General features: G+C 40.1%; 42 non-coding genes and 11 pseudogenes across 42 annotated transcripts; all 53 read right to left on the bottom strand.

Annotated features, from left to right (window-relative positions):
• Positions 1–311: 311 nt before the first annotated feature.
• LOC146013432 (5S ribosomal RNA) lies at positions 312–430 on the bottom strand. Its single transcript, XR_014446408.1, has one exon. It is a non-coding gene; the product is annotated as a 5S ribosomal RNA (ribosomal RNA).
• Positions 431–775: 345 nt separating this feature from the next.
• On the bottom strand, positions 776–894 carry LOC146014046 (5S ribosomal RNA). Its single transcript, XR_014447005.1, has one exon. It is a non-coding gene; the product is annotated as a 5S ribosomal RNA (ribosomal RNA).
• Positions 895–1,239: 345 nt separating this feature from the next.
• Positions 1,240–1,358, bottom strand: LOC146014682 (5S ribosomal RNA). The gene has a single exon (XR_014447628.1). It is a non-coding gene; the product is annotated as a 5S ribosomal RNA (ribosomal RNA).
• Positions 1,359–1,703: 345 nt separating this feature from the next.
• LOC146013431 (5S ribosomal RNA) lies at positions 1,704–1,822 on the bottom strand. The gene has a single exon (XR_014446407.1). It is a non-coding gene; the product is annotated as a 5S ribosomal RNA (ribosomal RNA).
• Positions 1,823–2,167: 345 nt separating this feature from the next.
• Positions 2,168–2,286, bottom strand: LOC146014060 (5S ribosomal RNA). The gene has a single exon (XR_014447018.1). It is a non-coding gene; the product is annotated as a 5S ribosomal RNA (ribosomal RNA).
• Positions 2,287–2,631: 345 nt separating this feature from the next.
• Positions 2,632–2,750, bottom strand: LOC146013430 (5S ribosomal RNA). Its single transcript, XR_014446406.1, has one exon. It is a non-coding gene; the product is annotated as a 5S ribosomal RNA (ribosomal RNA).
• Positions 2,751–3,712: 962 nt separating this feature from the next.
• LOC146010444 (5S ribosomal RNA) lies at positions 3,713–3,831 on the bottom strand (annotated as a pseudogene).
• A 350-nt stretch (positions 3,832–4,181) lies between these two features.
• On the bottom strand, positions 4,182–4,300 carry LOC146014328 (5S ribosomal RNA). The gene has a single exon (XR_014447275.1). It is a non-coding gene; the product is annotated as a 5S ribosomal RNA (ribosomal RNA).
• A 345-nt stretch (positions 4,301–4,645) lies between these two features.
• LOC146013428 (5S ribosomal RNA) lies at positions 4,646–4,764 on the bottom strand. Its single transcript, XR_014446404.1, has one exon. It is a non-coding gene; the product is annotated as a 5S ribosomal RNA (ribosomal RNA).
• Positions 4,765–5,110: 346 nt separating this feature from the next.
• On the bottom strand, positions 5,111–5,229 carry LOC146013427 (5S ribosomal RNA). Its single transcript, XR_014446403.1, has one exon. It is a non-coding gene; the product is annotated as a 5S ribosomal RNA (ribosomal RNA).
• Positions 5,230–5,574: 345 nt separating this feature from the next.
• On the bottom strand, positions 5,575–5,693 carry LOC146013426 (5S ribosomal RNA). Its single transcript, XR_014446402.1, has one exon. It is a non-coding gene; the product is annotated as a 5S ribosomal RNA (ribosomal RNA).
• A 346-nt stretch (positions 5,694–6,039) lies between these two features.
• Positions 6,040–6,158, bottom strand: LOC146013425 (5S ribosomal RNA). The gene has a single exon (XR_014446401.1). It is a non-coding gene; the product is annotated as a 5S ribosomal RNA (ribosomal RNA).
• A 345-nt stretch (positions 6,159–6,503) lies between these two features.
• Positions 6,504–6,622, bottom strand: LOC146011034 (5S ribosomal RNA; annotated as a pseudogene).
• A 345-nt stretch (positions 6,623–6,967) lies between these two features.
• Positions 6,968–7,086, bottom strand: LOC146015248 (5S ribosomal RNA). The gene has a single exon (XR_014448175.1). It is a non-coding gene; the product is annotated as a 5S ribosomal RNA (ribosomal RNA).
• A 345-nt stretch (positions 7,087–7,431) lies between these two features.
• LOC146016343 (5S ribosomal RNA) lies at positions 7,432–7,550 on the bottom strand. The gene has a single exon (XR_014449239.1). It is a non-coding gene; the product is annotated as a 5S ribosomal RNA (ribosomal RNA).
• Positions 7,551–7,895: 345 nt separating this feature from the next.
• LOC146016260 (5S ribosomal RNA) lies at positions 7,896–8,014 on the bottom strand. Its single transcript, XR_014449156.1, has one exon. It is a non-coding gene; the product is annotated as a 5S ribosomal RNA (ribosomal RNA).
• Positions 8,015–8,359: 345 nt separating this feature from the next.
• On the bottom strand, positions 8,360–8,478 carry LOC146016351 (5S ribosomal RNA). The gene has a single exon (XR_014449247.1). It is a non-coding gene; the product is annotated as a 5S ribosomal RNA (ribosomal RNA).
• Positions 8,479–8,823: 345 nt separating this feature from the next.
• Positions 8,824–8,940, bottom strand: LOC146010963 (5S ribosomal RNA; annotated as a pseudogene).
• Positions 8,941–9,286: 346 nt separating this feature from the next.
• LOC146014611 (5S ribosomal RNA) lies at positions 9,287–9,405 on the bottom strand. The gene has a single exon (XR_014447560.1). It is a non-coding gene; the product is annotated as a 5S ribosomal RNA (ribosomal RNA).
• A 345-nt stretch (positions 9,406–9,750) lies between these two features.
• On the bottom strand, positions 9,751–9,869 carry LOC146010443 (5S ribosomal RNA; annotated as a pseudogene).
• Positions 9,870–10,213: 344 nt separating this feature from the next.
• On the bottom strand, positions 10,214–10,332 carry LOC146014474 (5S ribosomal RNA). The gene has a single exon (XR_014447427.1). It is a non-coding gene; the product is annotated as a 5S ribosomal RNA (ribosomal RNA).
• Positions 10,333–10,677: 345 nt separating this feature from the next.
• On the bottom strand, positions 10,678–10,796 carry LOC146015806 (5S ribosomal RNA). The gene has a single exon (XR_014448715.1). It is a non-coding gene; the product is annotated as a 5S ribosomal RNA (ribosomal RNA).
• Positions 10,797–11,141: 345 nt separating this feature from the next.
• On the bottom strand, positions 11,142–11,260 carry LOC146015728 (5S ribosomal RNA). Its single transcript, XR_014448640.1, has one exon. It is a non-coding gene; the product is annotated as a 5S ribosomal RNA (ribosomal RNA).
• Positions 11,261–11,606: 346 nt separating this feature from the next.
• On the bottom strand, positions 11,607–11,725 carry LOC146013424 (5S ribosomal RNA). Its single transcript, XR_014446400.1, has one exon. It is a non-coding gene; the product is annotated as a 5S ribosomal RNA (ribosomal RNA).
• A 345-nt stretch (positions 11,726–12,070) lies between these two features.
• On the bottom strand, positions 12,071–12,189 carry LOC146013423 (5S ribosomal RNA). Its single transcript, XR_014446399.1, has one exon. It is a non-coding gene; the product is annotated as a 5S ribosomal RNA (ribosomal RNA).
• A 345-nt stretch (positions 12,190–12,534) lies between these two features.
• Positions 12,535–12,653, bottom strand: LOC146010441 (5S ribosomal RNA; annotated as a pseudogene).
• A 345-nt stretch (positions 12,654–12,998) lies between these two features.
• On the bottom strand, positions 12,999–13,117 carry LOC146017014 (5S ribosomal RNA). The gene has a single exon (XR_014449890.1). It is a non-coding gene; the product is annotated as a 5S ribosomal RNA (ribosomal RNA).
• Positions 13,118–13,463: 346 nt separating this feature from the next.
• On the bottom strand, positions 13,464–13,582 carry LOC146013422 (5S ribosomal RNA). The gene has a single exon (XR_014446398.1). It is a non-coding gene; the product is annotated as a 5S ribosomal RNA (ribosomal RNA).
• A 346-nt stretch (positions 13,583–13,928) lies between these two features.
• Positions 13,929–14,047, bottom strand: LOC146013421 (5S ribosomal RNA). The gene has a single exon (XR_014446397.1). It is a non-coding gene; the product is annotated as a 5S ribosomal RNA (ribosomal RNA).
• Positions 14,048–14,391: 344 nt separating this feature from the next.
• LOC146010439 (5S ribosomal RNA) lies at positions 14,392–14,510 on the bottom strand (annotated as a pseudogene).
• A 345-nt stretch (positions 14,511–14,855) lies between these two features.
• LOC146013420 (5S ribosomal RNA) lies at positions 14,856–14,974 on the bottom strand. Its single transcript, XR_014446396.1, has one exon. It is a non-coding gene; the product is annotated as a 5S ribosomal RNA (ribosomal RNA).
• A 345-nt stretch (positions 14,975–15,319) lies between these two features.
• LOC146016342 (5S ribosomal RNA) lies at positions 15,320–15,438 on the bottom strand. The gene has a single exon (XR_014449238.1). It is a non-coding gene; the product is annotated as a 5S ribosomal RNA (ribosomal RNA).
• Positions 15,439–15,783: 345 nt separating this feature from the next.
• LOC146010438 (5S ribosomal RNA) lies at positions 15,784–15,902 on the bottom strand (annotated as a pseudogene).
• A 345-nt stretch (positions 15,903–16,247) lies between these two features.
• On the bottom strand, positions 16,248–16,366 carry LOC146013419 (5S ribosomal RNA). Its single transcript, XR_014446395.1, has one exon. It is a non-coding gene; the product is annotated as a 5S ribosomal RNA (ribosomal RNA).
• A 345-nt stretch (positions 16,367–16,711) lies between these two features.
• LOC146016350 (5S ribosomal RNA) lies at positions 16,712–16,830 on the bottom strand. Its single transcript, XR_014449246.1, has one exon. It is a non-coding gene; the product is annotated as a 5S ribosomal RNA (ribosomal RNA).
• Positions 16,831–17,175: 345 nt separating this feature from the next.
• Positions 17,176–17,292, bottom strand: LOC146010630 (5S ribosomal RNA; annotated as a pseudogene).
• A 346-nt stretch (positions 17,293–17,638) lies between these two features.
• Positions 17,639–17,757, bottom strand: LOC146011061 (5S ribosomal RNA; annotated as a pseudogene).
• A 344-nt stretch (positions 17,758–18,101) lies between these two features.
• On the bottom strand, positions 18,102–18,220 carry LOC146014472 (5S ribosomal RNA). The gene has a single exon (XR_014447425.1). It is a non-coding gene; the product is annotated as a 5S ribosomal RNA (ribosomal RNA).
• A 345-nt stretch (positions 18,221–18,565) lies between these two features.
• Positions 18,566–18,684, bottom strand: LOC146013417 (5S ribosomal RNA). The gene has a single exon (XR_014446393.1). It is a non-coding gene; the product is annotated as a 5S ribosomal RNA (ribosomal RNA).
• Positions 18,685–19,029: 345 nt separating this feature from the next.
• Positions 19,030–19,148, bottom strand: LOC146015716 (5S ribosomal RNA). Its single transcript, XR_014448629.1, has one exon. It is a non-coding gene; the product is annotated as a 5S ribosomal RNA (ribosomal RNA).
• Positions 19,149–19,509: 361 nt separating this feature from the next.
• On the bottom strand, positions 19,510–19,628 carry LOC146013416 (5S ribosomal RNA). The gene has a single exon (XR_014446392.1). It is a non-coding gene; the product is annotated as a 5S ribosomal RNA (ribosomal RNA).
• A 345-nt stretch (positions 19,629–19,973) lies between these two features.
• On the bottom strand, positions 19,974–20,092 carry LOC146013415 (5S ribosomal RNA). The gene has a single exon (XR_014446391.1). It is a non-coding gene; the product is annotated as a 5S ribosomal RNA (ribosomal RNA).
• Positions 20,093–20,437: 345 nt separating this feature from the next.
• Positions 20,438–20,556, bottom strand: LOC146010437 (5S ribosomal RNA; annotated as a pseudogene).
• A 345-nt stretch (positions 20,557–20,901) lies between these two features.
• On the bottom strand, positions 20,902–21,020 carry LOC146017013 (5S ribosomal RNA). The gene has a single exon (XR_014449889.1). It is a non-coding gene; the product is annotated as a 5S ribosomal RNA (ribosomal RNA).
• Positions 21,021–21,366: 346 nt separating this feature from the next.
• Positions 21,367–21,485, bottom strand: LOC146013414 (5S ribosomal RNA). Its single transcript, XR_014446390.1, has one exon. It is a non-coding gene; the product is annotated as a 5S ribosomal RNA (ribosomal RNA).
• Positions 21,486–22,285: 800 nt separating this feature from the next.
• On the bottom strand, positions 22,286–22,404 carry LOC146013413 (5S ribosomal RNA). Its single transcript, XR_014446389.1, has one exon. It is a non-coding gene; the product is annotated as a 5S ribosomal RNA (ribosomal RNA).
• Positions 22,405–22,749: 345 nt separating this feature from the next.
• On the bottom strand, positions 22,750–22,868 carry LOC146017399 (5S ribosomal RNA). The gene has a single exon (XR_014450273.1). It is a non-coding gene; the product is annotated as a 5S ribosomal RNA (ribosomal RNA).
• A 346-nt stretch (positions 22,869–23,214) lies between these two features.
• On the bottom strand, positions 23,215–23,333 carry LOC146015598 (5S ribosomal RNA). The gene has a single exon (XR_014448515.1). It is a non-coding gene; the product is annotated as a 5S ribosomal RNA (ribosomal RNA).
• A 344-nt stretch (positions 23,334–23,677) lies between these two features.
• On the bottom strand, positions 23,678–23,796 carry LOC146013412 (5S ribosomal RNA). The gene has a single exon (XR_014446388.1). It is a non-coding gene; the product is annotated as a 5S ribosomal RNA (ribosomal RNA).
• Positions 23,797–24,141: 345 nt separating this feature from the next.
• LOC146010386 (5S ribosomal RNA) lies at positions 24,142–24,260 on the bottom strand (annotated as a pseudogene).
• A 345-nt stretch (positions 24,261–24,605) lies between these two features.
• On the bottom strand, positions 24,606–24,724 carry LOC146014389 (5S ribosomal RNA). The gene has a single exon (XR_014447344.1). It is a non-coding gene; the product is annotated as a 5S ribosomal RNA (ribosomal RNA).
• Positions 24,725–25,069: 345 nt separating this feature from the next.
• Positions 25,070–25,188, bottom strand: LOC146015704 (5S ribosomal RNA). The gene has a single exon (XR_014448617.1). It is a non-coding gene; the product is annotated as a 5S ribosomal RNA (ribosomal RNA).
• A 361-nt stretch (positions 25,189–25,549) lies between these two features.
• On the bottom strand, positions 25,550–25,668 carry LOC146013411 (5S ribosomal RNA). The gene has a single exon (XR_014446387.1). It is a non-coding gene; the product is annotated as a 5S ribosomal RNA (ribosomal RNA).
• Positions 25,669–25,841: the final 173 nt, after the last annotated feature.

The following is a 25,841-nucleotide window of genomic DNA, read 5'->3' as shown; positions in this document are numbered from 1 at the left end:
TATCACCAGGTAAGCTAATAAAAAAGTTTCCTAACTGTATTGGCTTACTGAAAAAAATCATGTGTTGGTAATGTAAAAAGACCTACAGGACATGATATTAGCAGGGGGTCTTAAATTAAACTACTAAAGAGGCTCAACACTGTTTAGCTGCCAAAAGCAGTTGGAATTGGGCCTAAACAGTGTGGTAAGTCTTTAGGTGATGGCTATTGTGTCTGTTTGACCTCTTCCAAATGTCTGTACTGGCAATAAAAAGAAAAAGTTTCCAATTTAAATAGCTAGAGAATAAAAACAATTTGCCTGTAATGTGAAAAAACCTACAGCACCTGGTGTTCCCATGTGGTCTCCCACCCAAGTACTAACCAGGCCCAACACTGCTTAGCTTCCAAGATCAGACGAGATTGGGCCTATCCAATGTGGTATGGCTGTAGGTGAGATACAGGCACTTTTTTGCCCTCTTCTACTTCTATCACCAGGTAAGCTAATAAAAAAGTTTCCTAACTGTATTGGCTTACTGAAAAAAGTCATGTGTTGGTAATGTAAAAAGACCTACAGGACATGATATTAGCAGGGGGTCTTAAATTAAACTACTAAAGAGGATCAACACTGTTTAGCTGCCAAAAGCAGTTGGAATTGGGCCTAAACAGTGTGGTAAGTCTTTAGGTGATGGCTATTGTGTCTGTTTGACCTCTTCCAAATGTCTGTGCTGGCAATAAAAAGATAAAGTTTCCTATTTAAATAGCTAGAGAATAAAAACAATTTGCCAGTAATGTGAAAAAACCTACAGCACCTGGTGTTCTCATGTGGTCTCCCACCCAAGTACTAACCAGGCCCAACACTGCTTAGCTTCCAAGATCAGACGAGATTGGGCCTATCCAATGTGGTATGGCTGTAGGTGAAATACAGGCACTTTTTTGCCCTCTTCTACTTCTATCACCAGGTAAGCTAATAAAAAAGTTTCCTAACTGTATTGGCTTACTGAAAAAAATCATGTGTTGGTAATGTAAAAAGACCTACAGGACATGATATTAGCAGGGGGTCTTAAATTAAACTACTAAAGAGGCTCAACACTGTTTAGCTGCCAAAAGCAGTTGGAATTGGGCCTAAACAGTGTGGTAAGTCTTTAGGTGATGGTTATTGTGTCTGTTTGACCTCTTCCAAATGTCTGTACTGGCAATAAAAAGAAAAAGTTTCCAATTTAAATCGCTAGAGAATAAAAACAATTTGCCTGTAATGTGAAAAAACCTACAGCACCTGGTGTTCCCATGTGGTCTCCCACCCAAGTACTAACCAGGCCCAACACTGCTTAGCTTCCAAGATCAGACGAGATTGAGCCTATCCAATGTGGTATGGCTGTAGGTGAGATACAGGCACTTTTTTGCCCTCTTCTGCTTCTATCACCAGGTAAGCTAATAAAAAAGTTTCCTAACTGTATTGGCTTACTGAAAAAAATCATGTGTTGGTAATGTAAAAAGACCTACAGGACATGATATTAGCAGGGGGTCTTAAATTAAACTACTAAAGAGGCTCAACACTGTTTAGCTGCCAAAAGCAGTTGGAATTGGGCCTAAACAGTGTGGTAAGTCTTTAGGTGATGGCTATTGTGTCTGTTTGACCTCTTCCAAATGTCTGTACTGGCAATAAAAAGAAAAAGTTTCCAATTTAAATAGCTAGAGAATAAAAACAATTTGCCTGTAATGTGAAAAAACCTACAGCACCTGGTGTTCCCATGTGGTCTCCCACCCAAGTACTAACCAGGCCCAACACTGCTTAGCTTCCAAGATCAGACGAGATTGGGCCTATCCAATGTGGTATGGCTGTAGGTGAGATACAGGCACTTTTTTGCCCTCTTCTAATTCTATCACCAGGTAAGCTAATAAAAAAGTTTCCTAACTGTATTGGCTTACTGAAAAAAATCATGTGTTGGTAATGTAAAAAGACCTACAGGACATGATATTAGCAGGGGGTCTTAAATTAAACTACTAAAGAGGATCAACACTGTTTAGCTGCCAAAAGCAGTTGGAATTGGGCCTAAACAGTGTGGTAAGTCTTTAGGTGATGGCTATTGTGTCTGTTTGACCTCTTCCAAATGTCTGTGCTGGCAATAAAAATAAAAAGTTTCCTATTTAAATAGCTAGAGAATAAAAACAATTTGCCAGTAATGTGAAAAAACCTACAGCACCTGGTGTTCCCATGTGGTCTCCCACCCAAGTACTAATCAGGCCCAACACTGCTTAGCTTCCAAGATCAGACGAGATTGGGCCTATCCAATGTGGTATGGCTGTAGGTGAGATACAGGCACTTTTTTGCCCTCTTCTACTTCTATCACCAGGTAAGCTAATACAAAAGTTTCCTAACTGTATTGGCTTACTGAAAAAAATCATGTTTTGGTAATGTAAAAAGACCTACAGGACATGATATTAGCAGGGGGTCTTAAATTAAACTACTAAAGAGGCTCAACACTGTTTAGCTGCCAAAAGCAGTTGGAATTGGGCCTAAACAGTGTGGTAAGTCTTTAGGTGATGGCTATTGTGTCTGTTTGACCTCTTCCAAATGTCTGTGCTGGCAATAAAAAGAAAAAGTTTCCTATTTAAATAGCTAGAGAATAAAAACAATTTGCCAGTAATGTGAAAAAACCTACAGCACCTGGTGTTCCCATGTGGTCTCCCACCCAAGTACTAACCAGGCCCAACACTGCTTAGCTTCCAAGATCAGACGAGATTGGGCCTATCCAATGTGGTATGGCTGTAGGTGAGTTAAAGCCACTTTTTTGCCCTCTTCTACTTCTATCACCAGGTAAGCTAATACAAAAGTTTCCTAACTGTATTGGCTTACTGAAAAAAATCATGTGTTGGTAATGTAAAAAGACCTACAGGACATGATATTAGCAGGGGGTCTTAAATTAAACTACAAAAGAGGCTCAACACTGTTTAGCTGCCAAAAGCAGTTGGAATTGAGCCTAAACAGTGTGGTAAGTCTTTAGGTAATGGCTATTGTGTCTGTTTGACCTCTTCCAAATGTCTGTGCTGGCAATAAAAAGAAAAAGTTTCGGTACTTGTGAGTTATCCGGACGCCCGATTTCAAAATCGGGTCGGATCGGGCACATCGCATCGCATCGCATGCGACCATCGGATGCGATGCGATGCGATGCGATGCGATGACCCGATTTTTCCATAGGAATCAATGTTAAAATGGACTGAGTCCATTTTAACATGGAATTCAATGGGAAAAAGGGGTCCTTTTCATACCCCTACTATCGAAGTGGGCATGGAGTTGGATATAAACCTGTGGCGAGCGTAGCGAGCCACCGAGCCCGAAGCGTGGCGAGCGTAGCGAGCCCCGCGAGGGGACACGGAATACCGTCCCCTCGCGGGGCTCGCTTCGCTCGCCACGCTTCGGGCTCGGTGGCTCGCTACGCTCGCCACAGGTTTGTATCCAACTCCATGCCCACTTGGATAGTAGGGGTATGAAAAGGACCCCTTTTTCCATAGGAATCATTTTAACATTGATTCCTATGGAAAAATCGGGTCATCGCATCCGATGGTCACATGCGATGCGATGCGATGCGATGCGATATCGCATCGCATCGTATCTGATTGTATGCCTTAACTTAAGGCATACAATCAAAAAATCGGGCGTCCAGATAACTCACAAGTACCAAAGTTTCCAATATAAATAGCTAGAGAATAAAAACAATTTGCCTGTAATGTGAAAAAACCTACAGCACCTGGTGTTCCCATGTGGTCTCCCACCCAATTACTAACCAGGCCCAACACTGCTTAGCTTCCAAGAACAGACGAGATTGGGCCTATCCAATGTGGTATGGCTGTAGGTGAAATACAGGCACTTTTTTGCCCTCTTCTACTTCTATCACCAGGTAAGCTAATAAAAAAGTTTCCTAACTGTATTGGCTTACTGAAAAAAATCATGTGTTGGTAATGTAAAAAGACCTACAGGACATGATATTAGCAGGGGGTCTTAAATTAAACTACTAAAGAGGCTCAACACTGTTTAGCTGCCAAAAGCAGTTGGAATTGGGCCTAAACAGTGTGGTAAGTCTTTATGTGATGGCTATTGTGTCTGTTTGACCTCTTCCAAATGTCTGTACTGGCAATAAAAAGAAAAAGTTTCCAATTTAAATAGCTAGACTAGAGAATAAAAACAATTTGCCTGTAATGTGAAAAAACCTACAGCACCTGGTGTTCCCATGTGGTCTCCCACCCAAGTACTAACCAGGCCCAACACTGCTTAGCTTCCAAGATCAGACGAGATTGGGCCTATCCAACGTGGTATGGCTGTAGGTGAGATACAGGCACTTTTTTGCCCTCTTCTACTTCTATCACCAGGTAAGCTAATACAAAAGTTTCCTAACTGTATTGGCTTACTGAAAAAAATCATGTGTTGGTAATGTAAAAAGACCTACAGGACATGATATTAGCAGGGGGTCTTAAATTAAACTACTAAAGAGGATCAACACTGTTTAGCTGCCAAAAGCAGTTGGAATTGGGCCTAAACAGTGTGGTAAGTCTTTAGGTGATGGCTATTGTGTCTGTTTGACCTCTTCCAAATGTCTGTACTGGCAATAAAAAGAAAAAGTTTCCAATTTAAATAGCTAGAGAATAAAAACAATTTGCCAGTAATGTGAAAAAACCTACAGCACCTGGTGTTCCCATGTGGTCTCCCACCCAAGTACTAACCAGGCCCAACACTGCTTAGCTTCCAAGATCAGACGAGATTGGGCCTATCCAATGTGGTATGGCTGTAGGTTGAGATACAGGCACTTTTTTGCCCTCTTCTACTTCTATCACCAGGTAAGCTAATACAAAAGTTTCCTAACTGTATTGGCTTACTGAAAAAAATCATGTGTTGGTAATGTAAAAAGACCTACAGGACATGATATTAGCAGGGGGTCTTAAATTAAACTACTAAAGAGGCTCAACACTGTTTAGCTGCCAAAAGCAGTTGGAATTGGGCCTAAACAGTGTGGTAAGTCTTTAGGTGATGGCTATTGTGTCTGTTTGACCTCTTCCAAATGTCTGTGCTGGCAATAAAAAGAAAAAGTTTCCTATTTAAATAGCTAGAGAATAAAAACAATTTGCCAGTAATGTGAAAAAACCTACAGCACCTGGTGTTCCCATGTGGTCTCCCACCCAAGTACTAACCAGGCCCAACACTGCTTAGCTTCCAAGATCAGACGAGATTGGGCCTATCCAATGTGGTATGGCTGTAGGTGAGTTAAAGCCACTTTTTTGCCCTCTTCTACTTCTATCACCAGGTAAGCTAATACAAAAGTTTCCTAACTGTATTGGCTTACTGAAAAAAATCATGTGTTGGTAATGTAAAAAGACCTACAGGACATGATATTAGCAGGGGGTCTTAAATGAAACTACAAAAGAGGCTCAACACTGTTTAGCTGCCAAAAGCAGTTGGAATTGGGCCTAAACAGTGTGGTAAGTCTTTAGGTGATGGCTATTGTGTCTGTTTGACCTCTTCCAAATGTCTGTACTGGCAATAAAAAGAAAAAGTTTCCAATTTAAATAGCTAGAGAATAAAAACAATTTGCCTGTAATGTGAAAAAACCTACAGCACCTGGTGTTCCCATGTGGTCTCCCACCCAAGTACTAACCAGGCCCAACACTGCTTAGCTTCCAAGATCAGACGAGATTGGGCCTATCCAATGTGGTATGGCTGTAGGTTGAGATACAGGCACTTTTTTGCCCTCTTCTACTTCTATCACCAGGTAAGCTAATACAAAAGTTTCCTAACTGTATTGGCTTACTGAAAAAAATCATGTGTTGGTAATGTAAAAAGACCTACAGGACATGATATTAGCAGGGGGTCTTAAATTAAACTACTAAAGAGGCTCAACACTGTTTAGCTGCCAAAAGCAGTTGGAATTGGGCCTAAACAGTGTGGTAAGTCTTTAGGTGATGGCTATTGTGTCTGTTTGACCTCTTCCAAATGTCTGTGCTGGCAATAAAAAGAAAAAGTTTCCTATTTAAATAGCTAGAGAATAAAAACAATTTGCCAGTAATGTGAAAAAACCTACAGCACCTGGTGTTCCCATGTGGTCTCCCACCCAAGTACTAACCAGGCCCAACACTGCTTAGCTTCCAAGATCAGACGAGATTGGGCCTATCCAATGTGGTATGGCTGTAGGTGAGTTAAAGCCACTTTTTTGCCCTCTTCTACTTCTATCACCAGGTAAGCTAATACAAAAGTTTCCTAACTGTATTGGCTTACTGAAAAAAATCATGTGTTGGTAATGTAAAAAGACCTACAGGACATGATATTAGCAGGGGGTCTTAAATTAAACTACAAAAGAGGCTCAACACTGTTTAGCTGCCAAAAGCAGTTGGAATTGAGCCTAAACAGTGTGGTAAGTCTTTAGGTGATGGCTATTGTGTCTGTTTGACCTCTTCCAAATGTCTGTGCTGGCAATAAAAAGAAAAAGTTTCCAATATAAATAGCTAGAGAATAAAAACAATTTGCATGTAATGTGAAAAAACCTACAGCACCTGGTGTTCCCATGTGGTCTCCCACGCAATTACTAACCAGGCCCAACACTGCTTAGCTTCCAAGAACAGACGAGATTGGGCCTATCCAATGTGGTATGGCTGTAGGTGAAATACAGGCACTTTTTTGCCCTCTTCTACTTCTATCACCAGGTAAGCTAATAAAAAAGTTTCCTAACTGTATTGGCTTACTGAAAAAAATCATGTGTTGGTAATGTAAAAAGACCTACAGGACATGATATTAGCAGTGGTTCTTAAATTAAACTACTAAAGAGGCTCAACACTGTTTAGCTGCCAAAAGCAGTTGGAATTGGGCCTAAACAGTGTGGTAAGTCTTTATGTGATGGCTATTGTGTCTGTTTGACCTCTTCCAAATGTCTGTACTGGCAATAAAAAGAAAAAGTTTCCAATTTAAATAGCTAGAGAATAAAAACAATTTGCCTATAATGTGAAAAAACCTACAGCACCTGGTGTTCCCATGTGGTCTCCCACCCAAGTACTAACCAGGCCCAACACTGCTTAGCTTTCAAGATCAGACGAGATTGGGCCTATCCAATGTGGTATGGCTGTAGGTGAGATACAGGCACTTTTTTGCCCTCTTCTACTTCTATCACCAGGTAAGCTAATACAAAAGTTTCCTAACTGTATTGGCTTACTGAAAAAAATCATGTCTTGGTAATGTAAAAAGACCTACAGGACATGATATTAGCAGGGGGTCTTAAATTAAACTACTAAAGAGGATCAACACTGTTTAGCTGCCAAAAGCAGTTGGAATTGGGCCTAAACAGTGTGGTAAGTCTTTAGGTGATGGCTATTGTGTCTGTTTGACCTCTTCCAAATGTCTGTACTGGCAATAAAAAGAAAAAGTTTCCAATTTAAATAGCTAGAGAATAAAAACAATTTGCCAGTAATGTGAAAAAACCTACAGCACCTGGTGTTCCCATGTGGTCTCCCACCCAAGTACTAACCATGCCCAACACTGCTTAGCTTCCAAGATCAGACGAGATTGGGCCTATCCAATGTGGTATGGCTGTAGGTGAGTTAAAGCCACTTTTTTGCCCTCTTCTACTTCTATCACCAGGTAAGCTAATACAAAAGTTTCCTAACTGTATTGGCTTACTGAAAAAAATCATGTGTTGGTAATGTAAAAAGACCTACAGGACATGATATTAGCAGGGGGTCTTAAATTAAACTACAAAAGAGGCTCAACACTGTTTAGCTGCCAAAAGCAGTTGGAATTGAGCCTAAACAGTGTGGTAAGTCTTTAGGTGATGGCTATTGTGTCTGTTTGACCTCTTCCAAATGTCTGTGCTGGCAATAAAAAGAAAAAGTTTCCAATATAAATAGCTAGAGAATAAAAACAATTTGCATGTAATGTGAAAAAACCTACAGCACCTGGTGTTCCCATGTGGTCTCCCACCCAAGTACTAACCAGGCCCAACACTGCTTAGCTTCCAAGATCAGCCGAGATTGGGCCTATCCAATGTGGTATGGCTGTAGGTGAGATACAGGCACTTTTTTGCCCGCTTCTACTTCTATCACCAGGTAAGCTAATACAAAAGTTTCCTAACTGTATTGGCTTACTGAAAAAAATCATGTCTTGGTAATGTAAAAAGACCTACAGGACATGATATTAGCAGGGGGTCTTAAATTAAACTACTAAAGAGGATCAACACTGTTTAGCTGCCAAAAGCAGTTGGAATTGGGCCTAAACAGTGTGGTAAGTCTTTAGGTGATGGCTATTGTGTCTGTTTGACCTCTTCCAAATGTCTGTACTGGCAATAAAAAGAAAAAGTTTCCAATTTAAATAGCTAGAGAATAAAAACAATTTGCCAGTAATGTGAAAAAACCTACAGCACCTGGTGTTCCCATGTGGTCTCCCACCCAAGTACTAACCAGGCCCAACACTGCTTAGCTTCCAAGATCAGACCAGATTGGGCCTATCCAATGTGGTATGGCTGTAGGTGAGTTAAAAGCACTTTTTTGCCCTCTTCTACTTCTATCACCAGGTAAGCTAATACAAAAGTTTCCTAACTGTATTGGCTTACTGAAAAAAATCATGTGTTGGTAATGTAAAAAGACCTACAGGACATGATATTAGCAGGGGGTCTTAAATTAAACTACAAAAGAGGCTCAACACTGTTTAGCTGCCAAAAGCAGTTGGAATTGAGCCTAAACAGTGTGGTAAGTCTTTAGGTGATGGCTATTGTGTCTGTTTGACCTCTTCCAAATGTCTGTGCTGGCAATAAAAAGAAAAAGTTTCCAATTTAAATAGCTAGAGAATAAAAACAATTTGCCAGTAATGTGAAAAAACCTACAGCACCTGGTGTTCCCATGTGGTCTCCCACCCAAGTACTAACCAGGCCCAACACTGCTTAGCTTCCAAGATCACGAGATTGGGCCTATCCAACGTGATATGGCTGTAGGTGAGATACAGGCACTTTTTTGCCCTCTTCTACTTCTATCACCAGGTAAGCTAATAAAAAAGTTTCCTAACTGTATTGGCTTACTTAAAAAAAATCATGTGTTGGTAATGTAAAAAGACCTACAGGACATGATATTAGCAGGGGGTCTTAAATTAAACTACTAAACAGGCTCAACACTGTTTAGCTGCCAAAATCAGTTGGAATTGGGCCTAAACAGTGTGGTAAGTCTTTAGGTGATGGCTATTGTGTCTGTTTGACCTCTTCCAAATGTCTGTGCTGGCAATAAAAAGAAAAAGTTTCCTATTTAAATAGCTAGAGAATAAAAACAATTTGCCAGTAATGTGAAAAAACCTACAGCACCTGGTGTTCCCATGTGGTCTCCCACCCAAGTACTAACCAGGCCCAACACTGCTTAGCTTCCAAGATCAGATGAGATTGGGCCTATCCAATGTGGTAGGGCTGTAGGTGAGTTAAAGCCACTTTTTTGCCCTCTTCTACTTCTATCACCAGGTAAGCTAATACAAAAGTTTCCTAACTGTATTGGCTTACTGAAAAAAATCATGTGTTGGTAATGTAAAAAGACCTACAGGACATGATATTAGCAGGGGGTCTTAAATTAAACTACAAAAGAGGCTAAACACTGTTTAGCTGCCAAAAGCAGTTGGAATTGGGCCTAAACAGTGTGGTAAGTCTTTAGGTGATGGCTATTGTGTCTGTTTGACCTCTTCCAAATGTCTGTGCTGGCAATAAAAAGAAAAAGTTTCCAATATAAATAGCTAGAGAATAAAAACAATTTGCCTGTAATGTGAAAAAACCTACAGCACCTGGTGTTCCCATGTGGTCTCCCACCCAATTACTAACCAGGCCCAACACTGCTTAGCTTCCAAGAACAGACGAGATTGGGCCTATCCAATGTGGTATGGCTGTAGGTGAGATACAGGCACTTTTTGCCCTCTTCTACTTCTATCACCAGGTAAGCTAATACAAAAGTTTCCTAACTGTATTGGCTTACTGAAAAAAATCATGTGTTGGTAATGTAAAAAGACCTACAGGACATGATATTAGCAGGGGGTCTTAAATTAAACTACTAAAAAGGATCAACACTGTTTAGCTGCCAAAAGCAGTTGGAATTGGGCCTAAACAGTGTGGTAAGTCTTTAGGTGATGGCTATTGTGTCTGTTTGACCTCTTCCAAATGTCTGTACTGGCAATAAAAAGAAAAAGTTTCCAATTTAAATAGCTAGAGAATAAAAACAATTTGCCAGTAATGTGAAAAAACCTACAGCACCTGGTGTTCCCATGTGGTCTCCCACCCAAGTACTAACCAGGCCCAACACTGCTTAGCTTCCAAGATCAGACGAGATTGGGCCTATCCAATGTGGTATAGCTGTAGGTGAGTTAAAAGCACTTTTTTGCCCTCTTCTACTTCTATCACCAGGTAAGCTAATACAAAAGTTTCCTAACTGTATTGGCTTACTGAAAAAAATCATGTGTTGGTAATGTAAAAAGACCTACAGGACATGATATTAGCAGGGGGTCTTAAATTAAACTACAAAAGAGGCTCAACACTGTTTAGCTGCCAAAAGCAGTTGGAATTGAGCCTAAACAGTGTGGTAAGTCTTTAGGTGATGGCTATTGTGTCTGTTTGACCTCTTCCAAATGTCTGTACTGGCAATAAAAAGAAAAAGTTTCCAATTTAAATAGCTAGAGAATAAAAACAATTTGCCAGTAATGTGAAAAAACCTGCAGCACCTGGTGTTCCCATGTGGTCTCCCACCCAAGTACTAACCAGGCCCAACACTGCTTAGCTTCCAAGATCAGACGAGATTGGGCCTATCCAATGTGGTATGGCTGTAGGTGAGTTAAAAGCACTTTTTTGCCCTCTTCTACTTCTATCACCAGGTAAGCTAATACAAAAGTTTCCTAACTGTATTGGCTTACTGAAAAAAATCATGTGTTGGTAATGTAAAAAGACCTACAGGACATGATATTAGCAGAGGGTCTTAAATTAAACTACAAAAGAGGCTCAACACTGTTTAGCTGCCAAAAGCAGTTAGAATTGAGCCTAAACAGTGTGGTAAGTCTTTAGGTGATGGCTATTGTGTCTGTTTGACCTCTTCCAAATGTCTGTGCTGGCAATAAAAAGAAAAAGTTTCCAATTTAAATAGCTAGAGAATAAAAACAATTTGCCAGTAATGTGAAAAAACCTACAGCACCTGGTGTTCCCAGGTGGTCTCCCACCCAAGTACTAACCAGGCCCAACACTGCTTAGCTTCCAAGATCAGACGAGATTGGGCCTATCCAATGTGGTATGGCTGTAGGTGAGATACAGGCACTTTTTTGCCCTCTTCTACTTCTATCACCAGGTAAGCTAATAAAAAAGTTTCCTAACTGTATTGGCTTACTTAAAAAAAATCATGTGTTTGTAATGTAAAAAGACCTACAGGACATGATATTAGCAGGGGGTCTTAAATTAAACTACTAAACAGGCTCAACACTGTTTAGCTGCCAAAAGCAGTTGGAATTGGGCCTAAACAGTGTGGTAAGTCTTTAGGTGATGGCTATTGTGTCTGTTTGACCTCTTCAAAATGTCTGTGCTGGCAATAAAAAGATAAAGTTTCCTATTTAAATAGCTAGAGAATAAAAACAATTTGCCAGTAATGTGAAAAAACCTACAGCACCTGGTGTTCCCATGTGGTCTCCCACCCAAGTACTAACCAGGCCCAACACTGCTTAGCTTCCAAGATCAGACGAGATTGGGCCTATCCAATGTGGTATGGCTGTAGGTGAGTCAAAGGCACTTTTTTGCCCTCTTCTACTTCTATCACCAGGTAAGCTAATACAAAAGTTTCCTAACTGTATTGGCTTACTGAAAAAAATCATGTGTTGGTAATGTAAAAAGACCTACAGGACATGATATTAGCAGGGGGTCTTAAATTAAACTACTAAAGAGGCTCAACACTGTTTAGCTGCCAAAAGCAGTTGGAATTGGGCCTAAACAGTGTGGTAAGTCTTTAGGTGATGGCTATTGTGTCTGTTTGACCTCTTCCAAATGTCTGTGCTGGCAATAAAAAGAAAAAGTTTCCTATTTAAATAGCTAGAGAATAAAAACAATTTGCCAGTAATGTGAAAAAACCTACAGCACCTGGTGTTCCCATGTGGTCTCCCACCCAAGTACTAACCAGGCCCAACACTGCTTAGCTTCCAAGATCAGACGAGATTGGGCCTATCCAATGTGGTATGGCTGTAGGTGAGTTAAAGCCACTTTTTTGCCCTCTTCTACTTCTATCACCAGGTAAGCTAATACAAAAGTTTCCTAACTGTATTGGCTTACTGAAAAAAATCATGTGTTGGTAATGTAAAAAGACCTACAGGACATGATATTAGCAGGGGGTCTTAAATTAAACTACAAAAGAGGCTCAACACTGTTTAGCTGCCAAAAGCAGTTGGAATTGAGCCTAAACAGTGTGGTAAGTCTTTAGGTGATGGCTATTGTGTCTGTTTGACCTCTTCCAAATGTCTGTGCTGGCAATAAAAAGAAAAAGTTTCCAATATAAATAGCTAGAGAATAAAAACAATTTGCCTGTAATGTGAAAAAACCTACAGCACCTGGTGTTCCCATGTGGTCTCCCACCCAATTACTAACCAGGCCCAACACTGCTTAGCTTCCAAGAACAGACGAGATTGGGCCTATCCAATGTGGTATGGCTGTAGGTGAGATACAGGCACTTTTTTGCCCTCTTCTACTTCTATCACCAGGTAAGCTAATAAAAAAGTTTCCTAACTGTATTGGCCTACTGAAAAAAATAATGTGTTGGTAATGTAAAAAGACCTACAGGACATGATATTAGCAGGGGGTCTTAAATTAAACTACTAAAGAGGATCAACACTGTTTAGCTGCCAAAAGCAGTTGGAATTGAGCCTAAACAGTGTGGTAAGTCTTTAGGTGATGGCTATTGTGTCTGTTTGACCTCTTCCAAATGTCTGTGGTGGCAATAAAAAGAAAAAGTTTCCAATTTAAATAGCTAGAGAATAAAAACAATTTGCCAGTAATGTGAAAAAACCTACATCACCTGGTGTTCCCAGGTGGTCTCCCACCCAAGTACTAACCAGGCCCAACAATGCTTAGCTTCCAAGATCAGACGAGATTGGGCCTATCCAACGTGGTATGGCTGTAGGTGAGATACAGGCACTTTTTTGCCCTCTTCTACTTCTATCACCAGGTAAGCTAATAAAAAAGTTTCCTAACTGTATTGGCTTACTTAAAAAAAATCATGTGTTGGTAATGTAAAAAGACCTACAGGACATGATATTAGCAGGGGGTCTTAAATTAAACTACTAAACAGGCTCAACACTGTTTAGCTGCCAAAAGCAGTTGGAATTGGGCCTAAACAGTGTGGTAAGTCTTTAGGTGATGGCTATTGTGTCTGTTTGACCTCTTCCAAATGTCTGTACTGGCAATAAAAAGAAAAAGTTTCCAATTTAAATAGCTAGAGAATAAAAACAATTTGCCAGTAATGTGAAAAAACCTACAGCACCTGGTGTTCCCATGTGGTCTCCCACCCAAGTACTAACCAGGCCCAACACTGCTTAGCTTCCAAGATCAGACGAGATTGGGCCTATCCAATGTGGTATGGCTGTAGGTTGAGATACAAGCACTTTTTTGCCCTCTTCTACTTCTATCACCAGGTAAGCTAATACAAAAGTTTCCTAACTGTATTGGCTTACTGAAAAAAATCATGTGTTGGTAATGTAAAAAGACCTACAGGACATGATATTAGCAGGGGGTCTTAAATTAAACTACTAAAGAGGCTCAACACTGTTTAGCTGCCAAAAGCAGTTGGAATTGGGCCTAAACAGTGTGGTAAGTCTTTAGGTGATGGCTATTGTGTCTGTTTGACCTCTTCCAAATGTCTGTGCTGGCAATAAAAAGAAAAAGTTTCCTATTTAAATAGCTAGAGAATAAAAACTATTTGCCAGTAATGTGAAAAAACCTACAGCACCTGGTGTTCCCATGTGGTCTCCCACCCAAGTACTAACCAGGCCCAACACTGCTTAGCTTCCAAGATCAGACGAGATTGGGCCTATCCAATGTGGTATGGCTGTAGGTGAGTTAAAGCCACTTTTTGCCCTCTTCTACTTCTATCACCAGGTAAGCTAATACAAAAGTTTCCTAACTGTATTGGCTTACTGAAAAAAATCATGTGTTGGTAATGTAAAAAGACCTACAGGACATGATATTAGCAGGGGGTCTTAAATTAAACTACAAAAGAGGCTCAACACTGTTTAGCTGCCAAAAGCAGTTGGAATTGAGCCTAAACAGTGTGGTAAGTCTTTAGGTGATGGCTATTGTGTCTGTTTGACCTCTTCCAAATGTCTGTGCTGGCAATAAAAAGAAAAAGTTTCCAATATAAATAGCTAGAGAATAAAAACAATTTGCATGTAATGTGAAAAAACCTACAGCACCTGGTGTTCCCATGTGGTCTCCCACCCAATTACTAACCAGGCCCAACACTGCTTAGCTTCCAAGAACAGACGAGATTGGGCCTATCCAATGTGGTATGGCTGTAGGTGAAATACAGGCACTTTTTTGCCCTCTTCTACTTCTATCACCAGGTAAGCTAATAAAAAAGTTTCCTAACTGTATTGGCTTACTGAAAAAAATCATGTGTTGGTAATGTAAAAAGACCTACAGGACATGATATTAGCAGGGGGTCTTAAATTAAACTACTAAAGAGGCTCAACACTGTTTAGCTGCCAAAAGCAGTTGGAATTGGGCCTAAACAGTGTGGTAAGTCTTTATGTGATGGCTATTGTGTCTGTTTGACCTCTTCCAAATGTCTGTACTGGCAATAAAAAGAAAAAGTTTCCAATTTAAATAGCTAGAGAATAAAAACAATTTGCCTGTAATGTGAAAAAACCTACAGCACCTGGTGTTCCCATGTGGTCTCCCACCCAAGTACTAACCAGGCCCAACACTGCTTAGCTTCCAAGATCAGACGAGATTGGGCCTATCCAATGTGGTATGGCTGTAGGTGAGATACAGGCACTTTTTTGCCCTCTTCTACTTCTATCACCAGGTAAGCTAATACAAAAGTTTCCTAACTGTATTGGCTTACTGAAAAAAATCATGTCTTGGTAATGTAAAAAGACCTACAGGACATGATATTAGCAGGGGGTCTTAAATTAAACTACTAAAGAGGATCAACACTGTTTAGCTGCCAAAAGCAGTTGGAATTGGGCCTAAACAGTGTGGTAAGTCTTTAGGTGATGGCTATTGTGTCTGTTTGACCTCTTCCAAATGTCTGTACTGGCAATAAAAAGAAAAAGTTTCCAATTTAAATAGCTAGAGAATAAAAACAATTTGCCAGTAATGTGAAAAAACCTACAGCACCTGGTGTTCCCATGTGGTCTCCCACCCAAGTACTAACCATGCCCAACACTGCTTAGCTTCCAAGATCAGACGAGATTGGGCCTATCCAATGTGGTATGGCTGTAGGTGAGTTAAAGCCACTTTTTTGCCCTCTTCTACTTCTATCACCAGGTAAGCTAATACAAAAGTTTCCTAACTGTATTGGCTTACTGAAAAAAATCATGTGTTGGTAATGTAAAAAGACCTACAGGACATGATATTAGCAGGGGGTCTTAAATTAAACTACAAAAGAGGCTCAACACTGTTTAGCTGCCAAAAGCAGTTGGAATTGAGCCTAAACAGTGTGGTAAGTCTTTAGGTGATGGCTATTGTGTCTGTTTGACCTCTTCCAAATGTCTGTGCTGGCAATAAAAAGAAAAAGTTTCCAATATAAATAGCTAGAGAATAAAAACAATTTGCATGTAATGTGAAAAAACCTACAGCACCTGGTGTTCCCATGTGGTCTCCCACCCAATTACTAACCAGGCCCAACACTGCTTAGCTTCCAAGAACAGACGAGATTGGGCCTATCCAATGTGGTATGGCTGTAGGTGAAATACAGGCACTTTTTTGCCCTCTTCTACTTCTATCACCAGGTAAGCTAATAAAAAAGTTTCCTAACTGTATTGGCTTACTGAAAAAAATCATGTGTTGGTAATGTAAAAAGACCTACAGGACATGATATTAGCAGGGGGTCTTAAATTAAACTACTAAAGAGGCTCAACACTGTTTAGCTGCCAAAAGCAGTTGGAATTGGGCCTAAACAGTGTGGTAAGTCTTTATGTGATGGCTATTGTGTCTGTTTGACCTCTTCCAAATGTCTGTACTGGCAATAAAAAGAAAAAGTTTCCAATTTAAATAGCTAGAGAATAAAAACAATTTGCCTGTAATGTGAAAAAACCTACAGCACCTGGTGTTCCCATGTGGTCTCCCACCCAAGTACTAACCAGGCCCAACACTGCTTAGCTTCCAAGATCAGACGAGATTGGGCCTATCCAATGTGGTATGGCTGTAGGTGAGATACAGGCACTTTTTTGCCCTCTTCTACTTCTATCACCAGGTAAGCTAATACAAAAGTTTCCTAACTGTATTGGCTTACTGAAAAAAATCATGTCTTGGTAATGTAAAAAGACCTACAGGACATGATATTAGCAGGGGGTCTTAAATTAAACTACTAAAGAGGATCAACACTGTTTAGCTGCCAAAAGCAGTTGGAATTGGGCCTAAACAGTGTGGTAAGTCTTTAGGTGATGGCTATTGTGTCTGTTTGACCTCTTCCAAATGTCTGTACTGGCAATAAAAAGAAAAAGTTTCCAATTTAAATAGCTAGAGAATAAAAACAATTTGCCAGTAATGTGAAAAAACCTACAGCACCTGGTGTTCCCATGTGGTCTCCCACCCAAGTACTAACCAGGCCCAACACTGCTTAGCTTCCAAGATCAGACCAGATTGGGCCTATCCAATGTGGTATGGCTGTAGGTGAGTTAAAAGCACTTTTTTGCCCTCTTCTACTTCTATCACCAGGTAAGCTAATACAAAAGTTTCCTAACTGTATTGGCTTACTGAAAAAAATCATGTGTTGGTAATGTAAAAAGACCTACAGGACATGATATTAGCAGGGGGTCTTAAATTAAACTACAAAAGAGGCTCAACACTGTTTAGCTGCCAAAAGCAGTTGGAATTGAGCCTAAACAGTGTGGTAAGTCTTTAGGTGATGGCTATTGTGTCTGTTTGACCTCTTCCAAATGTCTGTGCTGGCAATAAAAAGAAAAAGTTTCCAATTTAAATAGCTAGAGAATAAAAACAATTTGCCAGTAATGTGAAAAAACCTACAGCACCTGGTGTTCCCATGTGGTCTCCCACCCAAGTACTAACCAGGCCCAACACTGCTTAGCTTCCAAGATCACGAGATTGGGCCTATCCAATGTGATATGGCTGTAGGTGAGATACAGGCACTTTTTTGCCCTCTTCTACTTCTATCACCAGGTAAGCTAATAAAAAAGTTTCCTAACTGTATTGGCTTACTTAAAAAAAATCATGTGTTGGTAATGTAAAAAGACCTACAGGACATGATATTAGCAGGGGGTCTTAAATTAAACTACTAAACAGGCTCAACACTGTTTAGCTGCCAAAAGCAGTTGGAATTGGGCCTAAACAGTGTGGTAAGTCTTTAGGTGATGGCTATTGTGTCTGTTTGACCTCTTCCAAATGTCTGTGCTGGCAATAAAAAGAAAAAGTTTCCAATATAAATAGCTAGAGAATAAAAACAATTTGCCTGTAATGTGAAAAAACCTACAGCACCTGGTGTTCCCATGTGGTCTCCCACCCAATTACTAACCAGGCCCAACACTGCTTAGCTTCCAAGAACAGACGAGATTGGGCCTATCCAATGTGGTAAGGCTGTAGGTGAGATACAGGCACTTTTTGCCCTCTTCTACTTCTATCACCAGGTAAGCTAATACAAAAGTTTCCTAACTGTATTGGCTTACTGAAAAAAATCATGTGTTGGTAATGTAAAAAGACCTACAGGACATGATATTAGCAGGGGGTCTTAAATTAAACTACTAAAAAGGATCAACACGGTTTAGCTGCCAAAAGCAGTTGGAATTGGGCCTAAACAGTGTGGTAAGTCTTTAGGTGATGGCTATTGTGTCTGTTTGACCTCTTCCAAATGTCTGTACTGGCAATAAAAAGAAAAAGTTTCCAATTTAAATAGCTAGAGAATAAAAACAATTTGCCAGTAATGTGAAAAAACCTACAGCACCTGGTGTTCCCATGTGGTCTCCCACCCAAGTACTAACCAGGCCCAACACTGCTTAGCTTCCAAGATCAGACGAGATTGGGCCTATCCAATGTGGTATAGCTGTAGGTGAGTTAAAAGCACTTTTTTGCCCTCTTCTACTTCTATCACCAGGTAAGCTAATACAAAAGTTTCCTAACTGTATTGGCTTACTGAAAAAAATCATGTGTTGGTAATGTAAAAAGACCTACAGGACATGATATTAGCAGGGGGTCTTAAATTAAACTACAAAAGAGGCTCAACACTGTTTAGCTGCCAAAAGCAGTTGGAATTGAGCCTAAACAGTGTGGTAAGTCTTTAGGTGATGGCTATTGTGTCTGTTTGACCTCTTCCAAATGTCTGTACTGGCAATAAAAAGAAAAAGTTTCCAATTTAAATAGCTAGAGAATAAAAACAATTTGCCAGTAATGGGAAAAAACCTACAGCACCTGGTGTTCCCATGTGGTCTCCCACCCAAGTACTAACCAGGCCCAACACTGCTTAGCTTCCAAGATCAGACGAGATTGGGCCTATCCAATGTGGTATGGCTGTAGGTGAGTTAAAAGCACTTTTTTGCCCTCTTCTACTTCTATCACCAGGTAAGCTAATACAAAAGTTTCCTAACTGTATTGGCTTACTGAAAAAAATCATGTGTTGGTAATGTAAAAAGACCTACAGGACATGATATTAGCAGAGGGTCTTAAATTAAACTACAAAAGAGGCTCAACACTGTTTAGCTGCCAAAAGCAGTTAGAATTGAGCCTAAACAGTGTGGTAAGTCCTTAGGTGATGGCTATTGTGTCTGTTTGACCTCTTCCAAATGTCTGTGCTGGCAATAAAAAGAAAAAGTTTCCAATTTAAATAGCTAGAGAATAAAAACAATTTGCCAGTAATGTGAAAAAACCTACAGCACCTGGTGTTCCCAGGTGGTCTCCCACCCAAGTACTAACCAGGCCCAACACTGCTTAGCTTCCAAGATCAGACGAGATTGGGCCTATCCAATGTGGTATGGCTGTAGGTGGTATGGCTGTAGGTGAGATACAGGCACTTTTTTGCCCTCTTCTACTTCTATCACCAGGTAAGCTAATAAAAAAGTTTCCTAACTGTATTGGCTTACTTAAAAAAAATCATGTGTTTGTAATGTAAAAAGACCTACAGGACATGATATTAGCAGGGGGTCTTAAATTAAACTACTAAACAGGCTCAACACTGTTTAGCTGCCAAAAGCAGTTGGAATTGGGCCTAAACAGTGTGGTAAGTCTTTAGGTGATGGCTATTGTGTCTGTTTGACCTCTTCAAAATGTCTGTGCTGGCAATAAAAAGATAAAGTTTCCTATTTAAATAGCTAGAGAATAAAAACAATTTGCCAGTAATGTGAAAAAACCTACAGCACCTGGTGTTCCCATGTGGTCTCCCACCCAAGTACTAACCAGGCCCAACACTGCTTAGCTTCCAAGATCAGACGAGATTGGGCCTATCCAATGTGGTATGGCTGTAGGTGAGTCAAAGGCACTTTTTTGCCCTCTTCTACTTCTATCACCAGGTAAGCTAATACAAAAGTTTCCTAACTGTATTGGCTTACTGAAAAAAATCATGTGTTGGTAATGTAAAAAGACCTACAGGACATGATATTAGCAGGGGGTCTTAAATTAAACTACTAAAGAGGCTCAACACTGTTTAGCTGCCAAAAGCAGTTGGAATTGGGCCTAAACAGTGTGGTAAGTCTTTAGGTGATGGCTATTGTGTCTGTTTGACCTCTTCCAAATGTCTGTGCTGGCAATAAAAAGAAAAAGTTTCCTATTTAAATAGCTAGAGAATAAAAACAATTTGCCAGTAATGTGAAAAAACCTACAGCACCTGGTGTTCCCATGTGGTCTCCCACCCAAGTACTAACCAGGCCCAACACTGCTTAGCTTCCAAGATCAGACGAGATTGGGCCTATCCAATGTGGTATGGCTGTAGGTGAGTTAAAGCCACTTTTTTGCCCTCTTCTACTTCTATCACCAGGTAAGCTAATACAAAAGTTTCCTAACTGTATTGGCTTACTGAAAAAAATCATGTGTTGGTAATGTAAAAAGACCTACAGGACATGATATTAGCAGGGGGTCTTAAATTAAACTACAAAAGAGGCTCAACACTGTTTAGCTGCCAAAAGCAGTTGGAATTGAGCCTAAACAGTGTGGTAAGTCTTTAGGTGATGGCTATTGTGTCTGTTTGACCTCTTCCAAATGTCTGTGCTGGCAATAAAAAGAAAAAGTTTCCAATATAAATAGCTAGAGAATAAAAACAATTTGCCTGTAATGTGAAAAAACCTACAGCACCTGGTGTTCCCATGTGGTCTCCCACCCAATTACTAACCAGGCCCAACACTGCTTAGCTTCCAAGAACAGACGAGATTGGGCCTATCCAATGTGGTATGGCTGTAGGTGAGATACAGGCACTTTTTTGCCCTCTTCTACTTCTATCACCAGGTAAGCTAATAAAAAAGTTTCCTAACTGTATTGGCCTACTGAAAAAAATCATGTGTTGGTAATGTAAAAAGACCTACAGGACATGATATTAGCAGGGGGTCTTAAATTAAACTACTAAAGAGGATCAACACTGTTTAGCTGCCAAAAGCAGTTGGAATTGAGCCTAAACAGTGTGGTAAGTCTTTAGGTGATGGCTATTGTGTCTGTTTGACCTCTTCCAAATGTCTGTGGTGGCAATAAAAAGAAAAAGTTTCCAATTTAAATAGCTAGAGAATAAAAACAATTTGCCAGTAATGTGAAAAAACCTACATCACCTGGTGTTCCCAGGTGGTCTCCCACCCAAGTACTAACCAGGCCCAACAATGCTTAGCTTCCAAGATCAGACGAGATTGGGCCTATCCAACGTGGTATGGCTGTAGGTGAGATACAGGCACTTTTTTGCCCTCTTCTACTTCTATCACCAGGTAAGCTAATAAAAAAGTTTCCTAACTGTATTGGCTTACTTAAAAAAAATCATGTGTTGGTAATGTAAAAAGACCTACAGGACATGATATTAGCAGGGGGTCTTAAATTAAACTACTAAACAGGCTCAACACTGTTTAGCTGCCAAAAGCAGTTGGAATTGGGCCTAAACAGTGTGGTAAGTCTTTAGGTGATGGCTATTGTGTCTGTTTGACCTCTTCCAAATGTCTGTACTGGCAATAAAAAGAAAAAGTTTCCAATTTAAATAGCTAGAGAATAAAAACAATTTGCCAGTAATGTGAAAAAACCTACAGCACCTGGTGTTCCCATGTGGTCTCCCACCCAAGTACTAACCAGGCCCAACACTGCTTAGCTTCCAAGATCAGACGAGATTGGGCCTATCCAATGTGGTATGGCTGTAGGTGAGTTAAAAGCACTTTTTTGCCCTCTTCTACTTCTATCACCAGGTAAGCTAATACAAAAGTTTCCTAACTGTATTGGCTTACTGAAAAAAATCATGTGTTGGTAATGTAAAAAGACCTACAGGACATGATATTAGCAGGGGGTCTTAAATTAAACTAAAAAAGAGGCTCAACACTGTTTAGCTGCCAAAAGCAGTTGGAATTGAGCCTAAACAGTGTGGTAAGTCTTTAGGTGATGGCTATTGTGTCTGTTTGACCTCTTCCAAATGTCTGTGCTGGCAATAAAAAGAAAAAGTTTCCAATTTAAATAGCTAGAGAATAAAAACAATTTGCCAGTAATGTGAAAAAACATACAGCACCCAGGTGGTCTCCCACCCAAGTACTAACCAGGCCCAACACTGCTTAGCTTCCAAGATCAGACGAGATTATGCCTATCCAATGTGGTATGGCTGTAGGTGAGTCAAAGGCACTTTTTTGCCTTCTTCTACTTCTATCACCAGGTAAGCTAATAAAAAAGTTTCCTAACTTTATTGGCTTACTGAAAAAAATCATGAGTTGGTAATGTAAAAAGACCTACAGGACATGATATTAGCAGGGGGTCTTAAATTAAACTACTAAAGAGGATCAACACTGTTTAGCTGCCAAAAGCAGTTGGAATTGGGCCTAAACAGTGTGGTAAGTCTTTAGGTGATGGCTATTGTGTCTGTTTGACCTCTTCCAAATGTCTGTACTGGCAATAAAAAGAAAAAGTTTCCAATTTAAATAGCTAGAGAATAAAAACAATTTGCCAGTAATGTGAAAAAACCTACAGCACCTGGTGTTCCCATGTGGTCTCCCACCCAAGTACTAACCAGGCCCAACACTGCTTAGCTTCCAAGATCAGACGAGATTGGGCCTATCCAATGTGGTATGGCTGTAGGTGAGTTAAAAGCACTTTTTTGCCCTCTTCTACTTCTATCACCAGGTAAGCTAATACAAAAGTTTCCTAACTGTATTGGCTTACTGAAAAAAATCATGTGTTGGTAATGTAAAAAGACCTACAGGACATGATATTAGCAGGGGGTCTTAAATTAAACTACAAAAGAGGCTCAACACTGTTTAGCTGCCAAAAGCAGTTGGAATTGAGCCTAAACAGTGTGGTAAGTCTTTAGGTGATGGCTATTGTGTCTGTTTGACCTCTTCCAAATGTCTGTGCTGGCAATAAAAAGAAAAAGTTTCCAATTTAAATAGCTAGAGAATAAAAACAATTTGCCAGTAATGTGAAAAAACCTTCAGCACCTGGTGTTCCCAGGTGGTCTCCCACCCAAGTACTAACCAGGCCCAACACTGCTTAGCTTCCAAGATCAGACGAGATTGGGCCTATCCAATGTGGTATGGTTGTAGGTGAGATACTGGCACTTTTTTGCCCTCTTCTACTTCTATCACCAGGTAAGCTAATAAAAAAGTTTCCTAACTGTATTGGCTTACTTAAAAAAAATCATGTGTTGGTAATGTAAAAAGACCTACAGGACATGATATTAGCAGGGGGTCTTAAATTAAACTACTAAACAGGCTCAACACTGTTTAGCTGCCAAAAGCAGTTGGAATTGGGCCTAAACAGTGTGGTAAGTCTTTAGGTGATGGCTATTGTGTCTGTTTGACCTCTTCCAAATGTCTGTACTGGCAATAAAAAGAAAAAGTTTCCAATTTAAATAGCTAGAGAATAAAAACAATTTGCCTGTAATGTGAAAAAACCTACAGCACCTGGTGTTCCCATGTGGTCTCCCACCCAAGTACTAACCAGGCCCAACACTGCTTAGCTTCCAAGATCAGACGAGATTGGGCCTATCCAATGTGGTATGGCTGTGGGTGAGATACAGGCACTTTTTTGCCCTCTTCTACTTCTATCACCAGGTAAGCTAAAAAAAAGTTTCCTAACTGTATTGGCTTACTGAAAAAAATCATGTGTTGGTAATGTAAAAAGACCTACAGGACATGATATTAGCAGGGGGTCTTAAATTAAACTACTAAAGAGGCTCAATACTGTTTAGCTGCCAAAAGCAGTTGGAATTGGGCCTAAACAGTTTGGTATGTCTTTAGGTGATGGCTATTGTGTCTGTTTGACCTCTTCCAAATGTCTGTGCTGGCAATAAAAAGAAAAAGTTTCCAATTTAAATAGCTAGAGAATAAAAACAATTTGCCAGTAATGTGAAAAAACCTACAGCACCTGGTGTTCCCATGTGGTCTCCCACCCAAGTACTAACCAGGCCCAACACTGCTTAGCTTCCAAGATCAGACGAGATTGGGCCTATCCAATGTGGTATGGCTGTAGGTGAGTTAAAAGCACTTTTTTGCCCTCTTCTACTTCTATCACCAGGTAAGCTAATACAAAAGTTTCCTAACTGTATTGGCTTACTGAAAAAAATCATGTGTTGGTAATGTAAAAAGACCTACAGGACATGATATTAGCAGGGGGTCTTAAATTAAACTACAAAAGAGGCTCAACACTGTTTAGCTGCAAAAAGCAGTTGGAATTGAGCCTAAACAGTGTGGTAAGTCTTTAGGTGATGGCTATTGTGTCTGTTTGACCTCTTCCAAATGTCTGTGCTGGCAATAAAAAGAAAAAGTTTCCAATTTAAATAGCTAGAGAATAAAAACAATTTGCCTGTAATGTGAAAAAACCTACAGCACCTGGTGTTCACATGTGGACTCCCACCCAAGTACTAACTAGGCCCAACACTGCTTAGCTTCCAAGATCAGACGAGATTGGGCCTATCCAATGTGGTATGGCTGTAGGTGAGATACATGCACTTTTTTGCCCTCTTCTACTTCTATCACCAGGTAAGCTAATAAAAAAGTTTCCTAACTGTATTGGCTTACTGAAAAAAATCATGTGTTGGTAATGTAAAAAGACCTACAGGACATGATATTAGCAGGGGGTCTTAAATTAAACTACTAAAGAGGCTCAATACTGTTTAGCTGCCAAAAGCAGTTGGAATTGGGCCTAAACAGTTTGGTATGTCTTTAGGTGATGGCTATTGTGTCTGTTTGACCTCTTCCAAATGTCTGTGCTGGCAATAAAAAGATAAAGTTTCCTATTTAAATAGCTAGAGAATAAAAACAATTTGCCAGTAATGTGAAAAAACCTACAGCACCTGGTGTTCCCATGTGGTCTCCCACTCAAGTACTAACCAGGCCCAACACTGCTTAGCTTCCAAGATCAGACGAGATTGGGCCTATCCAATGTGGTATGGCTGTAGGTGAGTTAAAGCCACTTTTTTGCCCTCTTCTACTTCTATCACCAGGTAAGCTAATACAAAAGTTTCCTAACTGTATTGGCTTACTGAAAAAAATCATGTGTTGGTAATGTAAAAAGACCTACAGGACATGATATTAGCAGGGGGTCTTAAATTAAACTACAAAAGAGGCTCAACACTGTTTAGCTGCCAAAAGCAGTTGGAATTGAGCCTAAACAGTGTGGTAAGTCTATAGGTGATGGCTATTGTGTCTGTTTGACCTCTTCCAAATGTCTGTGCTGGCAATAAAAAGAAAAAGTTTCCAATTTAAATAGCTAGAGAATAAAAACAATTTGCCAGTAATGTGAAAAAACCTACAGCACCTGGTGTTCCCAGGTGGTCTCCCACCCAAGTACTAACCAGGCCCAACACTGCTTAGCTTCCAAGATCAGACGAGATTGGGCCTATCCAATGTGGTATGGCTGTAGGTGGTATGGCTGTAGGTGAGATACAGGCACTTTTTTGCCCTCTTCTACTTCTATCACCAGGTAAGCTAATAAAAAAGTTTCCTAACTGTATTGGCTTACTTAAAAAAAATCATGTGTTTGTAATGTAAAAAGACCTACAGGACATGATATTAGCAGGGGGTCTTAAATTAAACTACTAAACAGGCTCAACACTGTTTAGCTGCCAAAAGCAGTTGGAATTGGGCCTAAACAGTGTGGTAAGTCTTTAGGTGATGGCTATTGTGTCTGTTTGACCTCTTCAAAATGTCTGTGCTGGCAATAAAAAGATAAAGTTTCCTATTTAAATAGCTAGAGAATAAAAACAATTTGCCAGTAATGTGAAAAAACCTACAGCACCTGGTGTTCCCATGTGGTCTCCCACCCAAGTACTAACCAGGCCCAACACTGCTTAGCTTCCAAGATCAGACGAGATTGGGCCTATCCAATGTGGTATGGCTGTAGGTGAGTCAAAGGCACTTTTTTGCCCTCTTCTACTTCTATCACCAGGTAAGCTAATACAAAAGTTTCCTAACTGTATTGGCTTACTGAAAAAAATCATGTGTTGGTAATGTAAAAAGACCTACAGGACATGATATTAGCAGGGGGTCTTAAATTAAACTACTAAAGAGGCTCAACA

This window comes from Crinia signifera, chromosome 6 (genome assembly GCF_055691185.1).
Source record: "Crinia signifera chromosome 6, ASM5569118v1, whole genome shotgun sequence".
Taxonomy (NCBI): domain Eukaryota; kingdom Metazoa; phylum Chordata; class Amphibia; order Anura; family Myobatrachidae; genus Crinia; species Crinia signifera.
The sequence above is the reverse complement of the archived record's forward strand: the minus strand, read 5'-3'. Positions and strand labels throughout refer to the sequence as shown.